The following is a 13,888-nucleotide window of genomic DNA, read 5'->3' on the forward strand; positions in this document are numbered from 1 at the left end:
TACATTTAAGTGATTTAAGTGTAATCCAATACTAGTCTACGTTACACAAGCATCAACTTTTTGGTAAATATGACATGCTGAAATATCTGAATTATGAAGCATATTATTATGCTCTTTATAACCATCTACCTGGAATCATAGTACTACTGGAAAATCAAGCTATTGCAGGCTTTCATAAAGTGTACCCTAAAAAAGGAACAAATCAAAGCTCTATTGACAGTCTTAATTTCTGCATTCCATGAGTTTTCAATGTTTGACTCTGCAACCTTAACTTTTTCTTTTGTTTGTTTGTTTGTTTTGTTCTGTTTTGTTTTGCATGTTGGTTTTTTTTTTTGGTTGTTGTTTGGTCGGCTGGTTGGTGGTTGTTTGTTTTTGGTGTAAAACATGATGACCATTTATGTAATCCTTCACATTCTTAAATAATTGGGATTCTCACCAGTCTGAGACTACAGTTCCATCACTCCTTTGTCTACTGATGTTGAGCTAACATCAGCAGGTTCAAGAAGCAGTTTTCTACTGTGGCAGGCTTCATGTTTGCCTGCCAGGGCAGACTTCTACCATACCACCACCATAGCATGTCCCTTCTTTCCCTGGGGAGGCTTCACTTTGCAATAACAAAGCTCATGGCAGCAGCAGACAGATGAATTCCTGGGCCAGGATCCTGTTCTTTGTTTTTGACATTCTTGTTGCTACTGAAAACAGAAGCATGTAAATAAGTGAGGTTACACACCCATCAAGGGTGTGTAAAAGCAGTTTTGCTACTTGATATTATGCTGGGAAGGCATTTCAAGTGTGGTCCTACCAGGTTCCGTATTGTTTAGTCTATCTGATATTTCTGCTAATGATTTGGATAATGGAAAAAAAGAGAAAATGTGTAGAATTTGCAGATGATGTCAAGTTGGAGGGAGCTGAAAGCTTTTAAGAGGTTAGAATAAGAATTCAACATGACCTTGATAAATTGGAGGCATTGTCTAAAATTAACCAAATGAAATTCAGTAAAGAAAAATGCAATGTGCTGTGGTTAGGAAGAAGTAAAATGCTAGTAAAACTAGGAGAAAATGGGCAGGCAACAGCACCAGGAGGAAGGTTACAGTGCAGGGCAAACTGAATGTGCATTTATTATGTAACACTGATACAAAACTAAAAATAATAATAATTTAATTCTGTGTCATACTGGAAGGAAAGAATGGGAAACACAAGAGGTAAATATTCTGCTTTACTGGTATGGTGTCCAGCTTGGGGCACTGCACACACACAAAAAAAAAAAAAAAAAAAAAAAAAAAAAAAAAGTAGATATACTGGAAAGCATCCAGAGGGCCAGAGGGGGAGTAATGAGAATGATAAGAGGTTTAGAAAACTGGAGCTATGAGGAAAGGTTGAAGGAATGGGGTTTGTTTAGTCTAGAAAAGAGAAGACTGAGCAGGGACATGATAACAGTCTTCCAATACATAAAAGGTTATTCTGAAAAGGACAGTGATCAGTTTTTCTTTATGTCCACTCACTATAGTACAAGAAGAATTTAGCTTACTTTACTGTGAGGAAGATTTGGTTAGATATTAGGAAAGTCTCTGTCACTCTAACGAGAGTTAAGTACTAGGACAGGCTACTTTAGGAAGCTGCAGAATAGCAGCAGAGGTTTTTAAATGAAGGTTAGACAAACATCTGTGACCTTGTGATTTGCAGGGGCTCCAAACCAAGCCAAATTTGAACAAATTTTCTCAGGGATAGCATAAGACACACCCCTGGCAGCAGTGCATGTTTCCTGACAAAGTCCTGGTTTCTGGTGGAAAGCAGGAAAATACTAGAAATTGTCAGCAAAACCAATTCAACTGTTTTCATGCAAACTGTTTTTACATGAGCTCTTTCCCTCAGACCTGTTCTGATATACAGATGAATATTTTGGATGAAACTATACTCAGAGAAAGACTCTATCCCAGGCAAGCACCTGAGTAATTTCAGCCCAAATAGTTAATCTGGCAAATTATATGCAACCAAAAACAGGATCTTAAAATACAGAGGATTAGGCAACCTTAATTATAGGTGGTGTTACCAAGCTCCACACATAATTTTTATTACAGTATCAACCCAAAGATCTGGCCAGGGTCATGATCCTGAGAACTCAGCTAAGGGCTGAGATGAAGGAGATTAAATAGGCACATGTGCAAACAGTCAATAAACTCACAAAAACTCTTCATCAGAAGATTAGTAGACTGTCCTACCTCTTGGTAGGGTCAGTTCTTAGTCTTGTCTGGAAATAGGCTTTGTTCATATGCTCAGTTCAAAAGTCTTATTGATTTTTATTATTTTTATTACACATTTCTGTTTGTCTCTTGATCTTATTGGATGATTTAGCTTGAGTTCTGAAGATTTTCTTTATAAATTTAGGAGCTAGAAATACAACTTTGAAAACAAAATAAGAAAAAGTTGTGAAAAGGGGGGGGGGGGAAGGGGGAAAAAAAAAAAAAAAAAGGAAAAAAAGAAAGAAGAAGAAAAGAAAGAAAGGAAAGAAAAAAGAAAGAAAGCTGAGACTTTCACCCAAGCACCTGCCCTGAGGAGTCAGCACTTCAAGCAAAGTGCTGTGAGACTCGTAATAATGTCATGAGAGTTGGCAACCCTACTTAAGAGTGTAATTTCCATTTCTTCTGAACTCCCTTTATACCAGCAAAGTCATCAAACTGTAAAAAAGAATAGACCCCTAATATTAGAAGTAATCCAACACTTTTCCATTGAAAAGTAAACTTCTCAGCAGTCTTGCCTATTTTCAAATGCAAAACCTGTGTGACAGTATCCCCGACACAGGTATGGTTGCAGCTGAAATTCCATTCCCAAGCTAAAGGAAGGCTGCTGTCAATGAAAAAATCACATAGGATCTTCCTTTAGATAGGGGGAGGGGGATGTAATTAAAGCAAACATATCTCTATACACTAGAGAGAGGAAAAGAATGTCATTGTTTTACATGCTAAATTAAAAAGAGTAAAATAAGACGGGAGCAGTAGAAAGATGTTGATTAAAGAGTAGAAAGAGTCTGAACACATGGAGCGTGCTTCATTTTGTATGTTTGAACTCTGGCCATGAAAAGCCAGTTAGCGTAGGAGACTTGTTAAAGCCTGTCCCACGACAAGACAGTAAACAGAGGTAAGTGGATTCCTCCTCTACAGAGGGACTAGTCCTGCTGCAGCAGGTGCACACCTGCACAGGCACCCACAGGCATGGGCTCCTGGCTGTGCCTTTCCAGCACAGAGCTGGGATGCAGGCAATGTCTCAGCAAGGGACTGAAAGTCCATCGTTTACTTCTGCAGGCTTCGGCTCAAACACAAGCAAGACTATTTACTTAAGCTGGAATAGTATGCAAGGGAAGTGTTTTCAGATGAGATCTGGCCTTTCAGTTTTACATAGATTTTGCCCAACATAAAAGAACCCAGTGCTAGGCAGTATATGATGTCTTTCAAAGAAAGAGACTTCTGTTTGGATGTCATGCAAAAATTTTGATACAAGCATTGCAGAAGTGGTTTTCTTCTTTCACTCCCTTCCCCTCATGATATTCTTTTGTTATCAAGCCATCATCTGAATGAATGTGTGGAATGAACTAAAATTTGTTTTCCAGTTGTCTTTGCAAAATATCCAATTAAAATACTGAGAATACATGTATTTGATTTAATATAAGCTTCTGTTCAATGGGCATAAATCTTCAATCTGTCATTTGGACAAGGCCATATCATCCAGAAATCTCATCCACTTGTGTCTCCATAGTTATAGAGTAGGATGAGTTCAAGAATACTTCTACAGACAACAGTGCCAAACCAGCACCATGCCAGCACAACCCATCCCAGGGGAATCCAGCCATGGAGTCAGGTCATTTTATAATTTGAGCTTTTGATGCAATATGCTCAAGCATCTGAAGTGTCAATGCAGAAGGATTAGGCAAGTATTTGATATTTTGGTCTCAGTGTGAGAAAGGACAGTCATCATTTTGACTACATGTGAAGAAGTTTACTTCAACCAGAAAACACTGCCTCTCCCAGAGAAACAGGTTTTGAGATGGGCTGAGGCCTCTTAGTTCCCAGTCATCCTTGAAAGAGTTAAAATTTCTGATGTTTCTGTGGAAACACTTCATAGCAAAAGTTCTGGCACATGAGATAGACTTTATAGCGCCTATAGATGTAGTTGCTCTATAACTGGGCATGTAAAGAATTTTGTGTTTGTCTGGCTTTATCTTATTATGCACATTGGCTGCTGGGCCAGGAAATCCAAGACCTTTTACCTATATCTAGATGGAAAATAGCATAAAGTGAGTCTGGTACAGAGGATGATTCCAAAAGCTAGAAGGAGCTAGTTACTTCTTAATGAAACATTTAAGTACCTAATTCTAGACATATAAATCTAAATATTCGCTAAGATAGCAGGGTTTAAAATTCAAAAGAGCTTTATATCAACATTTAAGGGAACATAAAGCTGAAATGTTCTCATAATTTTTGAACATTTTCAAGTTTTCTAGGTCATGCATTACTTATCTCAAAAGGTAAATTTTCTTAGTGATCTCTTAACTCCTGAAGGGTTTATTTTAAGTATTCAATATCTAAGTAGAGTGTCCCAGTTGGCTAGAATAATATAATATCTTCTAGCTCTACATACACTCCATTATTGCAAGCTATCAAATTGCTGCTAAATTTTTTAACATAGCCACTAGCTTTGCTTGGTGAGCAATTTTTCATCTTCTCTTCAGAAGCAGAGACCTGGAAGTTTGTAGGATTTCATACCAGTCCTCTGGGATTCTTTCTCAACTCAGTGATGTTCTGGGATTTGATCCTTTTGCACAGGGAATTAGGTCTAATTCTTGATAGTATGTAGCTGTATTTTACTTTTAAGGACATGTGTCTGGCACTATATTAATGTTGTCTGATATATAACAGTTATTTGCATCATGAAAAATTCATTTTTGGTAGAAGATGAAATTTATTTAGGAGCACCTGTTCCTGCAATTGCAACACACCATGTTAGCAACAATACTTGCTTCAGAACCCGCCCTTTACTTACATTTCAGTTGTGCAAGATGTTTAGAACATTTTGCATTGAGGTTTCTGTTCTGTATGTAAGTCAGTGCAGCTCCCTAAGCATTTTGTAGCCATGAAATCTTTCTGATGTTAAATAGCATCACGGTGTACAGGCAAGTCTATATTCTAGAGACAAACTATTCCAAAACAAACCCCACAAAGTCAGTAAAATCAGCTAATGTTCGTCGAGATTCATCAGTGCTTGCAGATCACATCCACCTTCTCTGCCAATTAAACACTTTATTCATTGAATGTGTTTTAGAAAATGACCTTCAGTAATGTAGAAGTAAACTACTGTGAAATCATGGACACTTTTTGAGTTAAAGGAAACTTTATGGATTCACACAAGAAATATTGAAAAACTGGAGTTCCTTCTTCACCTTTTTCTAGCTGAGCAAAATTTCTTTCCTTGTCCTCCAGCTCAACCACAGACACAAATCTCAATGATAAGAATCACCTTCCAGGTTCCATTCATATGCATGTATATATATACAAAGAGAGTAAATTTATATTTGGGAAGAAAAAGTATAAGGACATGCAAATGTCAAAAATCTGTATATGTAAGTCATTCAGTAACTTCAGGCACACCAAATGTTTAACCTCCAGAAGCAAAAATTAATTGTTTTATCATAAATTCACAGATTCTTACCATATGTTGTAGATTCACTGAACAGGGCTAAAGTCAACTCTAGTCCATAGAGGTCCTGTGCTGGTTTCTGCCTCCTTATCTTCCACACTGCAGACAGAGTGGGTACGTGCTATAAGACACAACAGGGAACATTACTGATAATTTCTGATGAGGTCTTATTACCCTCTTTGGCCTGTTCAAAACAGAAAAGATTTGAAACATGAAAAGGGCTCCGAAGCATCAATTGGTGGATGCTACACACACATCAAGCTACACACACACACCCACGCAGCCCCTGTAGGAAGCAAAAACATGGTTTCCTCCTGATGGCTCCTTCAGAAGATCTCAGAAGAAGCAGATCAGAGGATGGGGCTGGAGGCACCTATTGAAGGAAGAGGACGTGTAGTACCTACCTTAGAAAGAGAACAAGTGGTTTCAGAGATCATACTGACTGGGCTGACAGAGCCAAGCCATCTGGGTTTTCTTACATTTAAAATAATGTTTTTTCCATGTCCTAGAGCAGTCCAAGATCCCTAATACTCGGAGAGAATTACAGTAAACTTTACCTATCTGAGCATATAATTGTTGTGCAAGTCTTAAACCTGCAGCATGCAGGCATCTTGCTTTTCAAAACAAAGAGCTTCAACAAGGTTCTCATAGAATAAGATAGCTAACAATTTAATCTAGTTAGCTGCATACAAAATTAGTAATGGAAATGAAAAGAAGCATCTTTCTCTCTCCTTCAAAAGCTCTTCCCTCTGAATCTCTTTCACTTACTTGTTATATTGCCATCTTAGATAAAATCTACAAGGCTGATTTCCCACTGACTGCCATCCAGGAACACTACCTGCAACAAAGGATCTGGCCTCACCCTATCTCTCTGTGAAATTAGTAAAACTTCCTTTCAGTTACTTTGCATACCTTCCCTCTACTTTCTTTCTATGGCTTAAAATTACTTTACTAACTTACGTTACTAATTAATGATGTGAAATAGCAAAAAAAAAAAAAAAAAAAAAGACCTAACAGCCCTAATGCTGCACGGGTTCCAGTGACACACCTGAATGAGGTGATATCTTTCTCATCCCTACAGCAAGCACAACCTATGCAGAAAAGAGGGGGTAATGTAAGTAGCCTTTTAAATTCCCCTCCTCTCAGTACAACACACAGTGAAAACATCATATGGGCACACAGGCACCTGCCCAAGTCCTGACTGCTACCTCCTCTGCCAAGCCTATGGAAAATTTCTCTAACTATGGAAACAAAATAAATAAATAAACAAACAAATAACAAACTTAGAAAAAAAAAAAAAAAGAAGAAGTGAAGGAGGGAAGGAGGGAAGGAGAGAAGGAGGGAGGGAAGGAGGGAGGGAGGGAGGGAGGGAGGGAGGGAGGGAGGGAGGGAGGGAGGGAGGAAGGAAGGAAGGAAGGAAGGAAGGAAGGAAGGAAGGAAGGAAGGAAGGAAGGAAGGAAGGAAGGAAGGAAGGAAGGAAGGAAGGAAGGAAGGAAGGAAGGAAGGAAGGAAGGAAGATCTTACTATTGTACTGCCATTTTTTCTGGTGGTAGCACTCAGTTGCTAAGAAAGTGTCAAGTCTTGTTTCTGCCTCCTCACGGACTGGCTCTCACTGCTCTCTCCTTGTCTTTTGCATTAATGAACATGCCCTTCTGTTCTTCTCCCTTGTTGCAACCTTTCAACTCATCAGTCTGTCACTTAGTAGTAGCTTCTGGAGGGCTCTTCCCAAGGACATTTCATGTTTATTCAAGTGTTGGTGTGCTGTATGACCAAAGAAGCAGATCTGTTGTTTCCAGTTAGATTTGTTTATTTCCCAACGCCACTGTACCATATATTCCCATACCAAAGGCAGGAGCTCAGATACCATGCTGAAAACAAGTCAGAAGACAATTTTCCTCTTGAATTCCCTGTATTTGTACATGGTCCATGCTATTGTGATTCATTTGTTTTTACCACAAGATTCTGCTGAGCATAATGCATAGTAAGAAAGTACAAAGAGCAAGGCCAGCCCTTAGCCATATAATGTAGGTTTAACTTGCAGAAGGAGTGAGAGGAGCATCCCTGGAGGTCTTTAAAAGACATTTAGATGTAGAGCTTAGGGATATGGTTTAGTGGAGGACTGTTAGTATTAGGTCAGAGGTTGGACTCGATGACCTTGAGGTCTCTTCCAACCTAGAAATTCTGTGATTCAGTGATTCTGTGTGAGCTGTACATACATTGTGTGGGTACAGTGGGATTGGGGTAGAAAAGCTCTTTTTCCCATGTTAAGTGTATGTGGTGGTTGCTGCTGCATGAACTGAGGTTGGGCACGGGCATTTTGTTCCCTAGCCTGGCTTGTCCCTGTGTAAGAAATTAAGCCTGGGTAAGGAGCCTTCTTTGAAGTGATGTGGTATTTATTATGCTGGCCTGACAGGAAACAAAATGAGTCTGTAGATAGTTTAAGAAACTGCTTGAGAGTTCTTCCTTCTTCAGGAAACTCTGCACAGGAGCATACCCAACCCTCCGCTGGCTAAGCAATACCATAGCAGCTACGCTGTGGGGCATGCAAAGGATGCTTTTGGCTACACAGAGGCATAAACACTCTTGGATTACTTTCTGTATTCCACAGGGTAAAAGCCTGTGAAGAAATACCTACTGAAGAGTAGTTTATGTGCTGTGACATGCTGAAACAGCAGTTCCTACTCTCTCTGAGCCCACAAAAAGCATTATGTGGAATTGCCTATGGTGGCAAATATAGGAAATTATGATAATATTTTTTATTTAGAACAAGCTACAAGAAGAGCAAAGAATGTAGCTCTAACATAATGTATGCAGGTGAGCATGTAGAGTAGGGATACAACAGGATAACAGCAAAACTACCATCATAAATGGCAAAAGCTACAATAAAATTACTTCAAGCTTTAAAATAAAGTGCATACACTAAGAGGATGACAGAAACTAAGTCATTAGCATTGCAAGAAAAGCCACAAGTAAAATAGGTGAAATTCAAAGCTTGAAATAGTGAGCTAGTCTGCATCATGGGAATACATGAATTAAAGATGTATGTAAATATATTAGAAAAGACAGAACAAAAGGAAAACTGCCAGAGGAGGGAATAGCCCTTGCTCCCTGAAGTGAGCACTTGACAAGGTTACAGGATGATCGCAAAGGTGATTGTGATCAACAGAGAATGAAAGGCTGAAGCAGTCCTTGGAATAGATAGCTTCATCGAGCAGCGAAGTCCACCAACCTCCTCAGGCCGTACTGTCAGCAACCCAGTGGCAATGGGATGCACAGCTTTCAGAAACTTCAAGATCTTGAAGACTACTCCAAAACAGATCTAGGTCTAGATCAGTAAAGTAAGGGATCAGCATTTAAATTTTGAGACCCTGAAATGTGAATGCGAGCACCCTCTTGTTGAGTTCTGGATTCATACCAAGGAACAAAAAGGATGGATTGGTAGATAGAAGGTCAGCTAGCTGTGAACATCTTATCATGAACTCCGGCTAACAAAAGCGGTTAGACAAACATTGTCTTTCCCTGTGTCTCACAAACATAAAAAAAAAAAATCTTCCAGGATGCAAAAGGAATAAAAACCTGAAAGATCCATTGGTTGCAGACATAATCCTATGAATTTGTGAAACAAAGCAGAAGATATATGATTCTATGATATATTGCATAGGTTACAAATTTAAGCTGCCAGTTATACAGTCTGCTACAAGAACAGGCAATGTATTATTTCAGAACCTGAAGGTCTACAGCTCAAGTCAAGGAATAATTCTTCTCCCAGTTAGATGCCACAAAAAATTTGCTTCCATTGTTTTATTTACCAAGATAGCTATCATTTCACATCCTACTGCATTCCTTATGTTCCACTTCTCTCCTCTCTGGGATACTGAGGACTGCTCAGAACTGAACGAGAACAATGCTTTTTGTCATCCTCAATGACAGGAAAACAAAGTTCAAAAGTGTAACTACACTACTTAAAAACCGACATACTGATTCAGACCACAGGTCAATCTAACCTATTTTCCTGTATCCAGCAACAGATTTATAGGAAAGAGTTTGAAAACAAGGTAAGCATGGACTAACACTTCAAACTGTCTAGACCTCAGTAACTTGAAGCTGGAGCTTTCTTGGCTGGAAACATATCTATTTAATGGCTCTTGGTAGATCTTTTTCTTCCATGTATATGCTCCATTGGGTTTGAATCCATGTAAAACTTTAACACCTACAATATTTTTCAGCAAGGGGTTCCACAGCTATAACTGTTTTTCTCAGTGACACCATCTCCTTCTGTCTACTTTGAAACTGCCACTTCTAATTTCATTCAATGATTGTGTTATACTATAAAATAAAGCAAAGAGCTGTTACCTACCTATAGTATCTGTTTTGCTCTATCCTCATCCTCTGGTTTATATTTTCAACACCAACGAACAGGTTAGTATCCTCATTACTAAAAGATCCATAAGCAATTGCAGCAGAAAAGTTTATTCCACTTAGTTCAGATCTCAGAAAGAGAATATTGAATATGAAGATTAAATCTGATTCTATGCAATTTAACATAATTGAAGGAGAGACAGTACCTCTTGCTGTCTTCCTAGAGGGCTCAATTCCCATTGAACTCAGCACCTTTCAAGACCAAGCTTTGAGATGAGAGGTGTCTTCCACACTAGGTTCCACCAGACCCAACACCTACTCAGGTCCAGCTCAGTCTGATCACAGGCTTCAGGTCCTGGTCCCAGCAGACAGCAACAGTCAGGGGTTTTCTGGTCTGCATGGAAAATGTTTTCCCATATTTTTGCTGTATGGATAGTCAGGCACCAAGGCATATTAAAGATACCTGCATGAGTGGCATATTGGATACCCTCTTGTGTCATCTGATTTACAATGAAAATAAGTAAATGAAAAGAAAAAAAAATCTTAATGGAAAAATACTTCTGTTATCTGAAAATAATATTACACAAGTTTCTCTTTTTGGAATTTATCCATTCATTTTCTTCATAAACATTTACTAAGGAGAAAACTATTTTATGAACATATGGCACTTGTCTCTGTTTTGGATGTAAAAACGTCTGGTATTTTGCTGACTTCATTTCATTGTGAGTCACTGTGTAGCTTTGTATAAACACCGGGGTATTTTCATCAATTAGAAATAACTGAGATTTTCAACATAACATTCCCATATTTACTTGTGCTTGAATAGTTCTGCTAATGTCCCAGACAATACACATATAGATATAGAAACTGCACATGCAGGATCCCCATCCCTAAAAAATTCCAGTCAAAGAAATAATGCCTGAGGAGCCATGACTCTGTCCTAAAACCACACTATGTCCATTAGAAAAAATCCTACATGTTACTCTCTCTGTAACTGTGTGGTTTTCATCATTTAGTGTTACTGAGATGAGGAAAAAGAAATAGTGTTTGAAAATCTCATTCTAATGAAGCAAACCACTTTTATCAAATGAGTGGGCTGTTTCTTAAGATAATAAGAATAATCAGAATCTCATCTGATTGCTTGAGAAAAATTGTGACATGTGCCTTCATGTTGTTCGCTACAGGACACCCAAAGTGAGATTATTGCCCCATCAGTACTACAAGAATGAGAAATGAGACTGATGCTGTCCCAGTTCTGGAGCACTGCAGAGGAGAGAGGACACCAGAAGTACTGCCCACCCCAGGAAGCTTGTAAAAAAAAAAAAAAAAATTACTTTAATCATGATTCAAATCACAGGTACAATGGAGAACCTAGACAGCAAGCCAAGTCGCTGCAGTAGCATCTCTAGAAGTGGCGAAGACATGATCATGTGTGGTGGGACATGTGGAGTCTCCTTCTCTGGAGATATTCAAGGCCTGTCTGGATGCCTACCTGGGCAACCTGCTCTAGGGATCCTGCTTTGGCAGGGGGCTTGGACCCGATGATCTCTGGAGGTCCCTTCCAACCCCTACAATTCTGTGATTCTTTGATCAGAAAGAGGTTAGAAATGGGAAGTGCTTATTGTATTCCTGAAGGCACTTCCATGGGAGACAGATGCGGGTTCAAATCCTTTAGGAGAAAAGAGTGTCTCTAGACCAAGTACCAGGATAACTGCTCCAGCCATTGGGCTAGAAGGTAAAATAGAGATAAGAGCTGTGTGAAGTAAGCCCACCTCATGGCTGAAATTACACCTTCTGGTCAATTTACTTCACAAGGCAAAACAGAAGCATCTCCTCTGACCCTGCAGTAGTGAAAGCGGCTGCAAGCCCTGCTGTTTGTCCTCCCACAGAATGACACTAGATGGCAGCAATTAAAGTGGCAGCAGGAACTTCAGATCTCCTTGGCCCCAGGAGGCAATCTGGCAACCAGTCAGCGTGGTGTCGGTGGCCACACCTGATAGTCACTGCTTCTCTGGCTACCTTGGTGCTTTGGAGAGTGCCACAGGGCTCGGACGGCTTGTATGCCATGCCTTCCATGCAGGCATGGAAGCAGAAGCACCTGTCCTGTGACTGTTGTATTAATTCAAGCTTTTTTTCTAAACTGACTTACACATATCTGGTAGGTCTACTTTGCACCTGAGGCCTCTTTGCCTTCATTAAAATGACTCTTTTTCCCAAATGTGTAAGATGGGTGCTACTAACCATTCTGTTGTTCTGATTGCTACTTTGGAAATGAGAAGGTTAGCTTTTGCATAGCACTTGATAAATACTAACCATAATGACCTTGGTAATAGCAATTCCAGAATCAACCAGCACAATATTAGATTGATAATGTTATAACAGCTATTCAGACGCTTTGTTTTACAGCCTCCCACTTCTGAAGGAAGCTGCTGGAGGAAAAATCTGACTCTCCAAAAAATGAGCAGCATTAATATAGGGTATTTTTCTTTTGTTCTAATATGATGAGACTTCACTGCCAGCAAAATCACAGACTATTCAAAGTTTAACAAAGATGTATAAAAAGACAATAAACAGCAACCAACATTAGTATTTCCTTTGGAATATTTGTGTGCTTCATTTCCTCTGCACACTAGTTTGGTTCAATAGCTCTGCCACAGTTCAAGCTGTCCCACTCCTCTGTTATAACTGTCTTTCCTGGGGGTTTATTGCCAAGTTCTGAAAATGTGCTTGGGGGTTAAATCTGAATTTCAGTCTTTCAGCTTGGAGGGGAAAGAGAAAAAAAAAAAAAAAAAAAAAAAGTATCCATTGCACATTAACTCAGATCCTGACTTTGAGCTACTGAAGATGAAATCCAGTGCTTAGTCACTGATGAGAACCATAGTCATTTTACTCAGTATCTCAAGACTAAATTGCTTGTTACGACTTCTGGTGCTGCAATGTGGGATAGTCACCTAAAGATAAGTGCCATATAAGACAGACAAACCAGCGACATCTTTGGTTGAGTAATTCTGGCAGTGGCCACGCTATCTGTCTGCCAAGGCACAGGGAAGTAGAAGGGTGGGGCAGGGACATGAACTGTCACTGTGCATAAGCATACAAGAGGTGAGAGCAGGGGCAGGTGACCCAGAAGGAATAGACACACTGCTGAAGCATGCAGGGACGGGTTTTGGGAAGCCAAAGCCCACCAGGAGTTGAATCTGGGAAGGAACATGAAGGGCAACAACAAAGTCTTCTACAGGCATATAAGCATAAAAAGGAAGACTAGGAAAAATGTGAGCAGGTGCTTAATGGAGCAGGAGACAAAGGACATAGAAAAAGCCAAAGTTCTCAATGACTTTTTCACCTTGGTATTTACTGGTAGGAGCAAGCTTCAGTAATCCCAGGCCCTGACACCAGAGGAAAAGTCTGGAGTAAATAAGACTTACCCTCAGTCAAGAAGGCTCAAGTAACATGTAAGCAAAATGGATATAAATAAGCCCATGGGACTTCAAAGGATGCAGACACACTTGCAGATGGAGTTGACTAATGTCATTGCAAGCCAATCTCAATTATCTTTGAAAGGTCATACTAATCATGAGAAACTCCTGACAACTGGAAGAGAGCAAACATCACCCTTGCCTTCAAGAAGAGCAAGAGGGAGGATCTATGAAAATCCTTTTGGAAACCTTTTACATCAAGAAGGACAACAAGATGACTGTAAATAGCCAGCATGGATGTATGAAAGGAAAACCATGCCTGAACAACCTGGTGGCTTTGTATGATGAAATGACTGGCTTGGTGGAAAAGGGGAGAGCAATAGACGTTGTTTATCCTGATTTTAGCAAAGGTTTCAACACTGTCT

General features: G+C 39.5%; 1 long non-coding RNA gene across 1 annotated transcript; it reads right to left on the reverse strand.

The window, feature by feature from the left end:
* Window positions 1–271: 271 nt before the first annotated feature.
* On the reverse strand, window positions 272–13,628 carry LOC311429182. Its single transcript, XR_014688133.1, has 3 exons — window positions 13,473–13,628; window positions 5,701–5,809; window positions 272–692 (listed from the first exon to the last, which is right to left on the reverse strand). It is a non-coding gene; the product is annotated as an uncharacterized lncRNA (long non-coding RNA).
* Between the last annotated feature and the right edge of the window lie 260 nt (window positions 13,629–13,888).

This window comes from Aythya ferina (genome assembly GCF_964211825.1).
Source record: "Aythya ferina genome assembly, contig: HAP1_SCAFFOLD_403, whole genome shotgun sequence".
In the NCBI taxonomy this organism is placed as follows: Eukaryota; Metazoa; Chordata; class Aves; order Anseriformes; family Anatidae; genus Aythya; species Aythya ferina.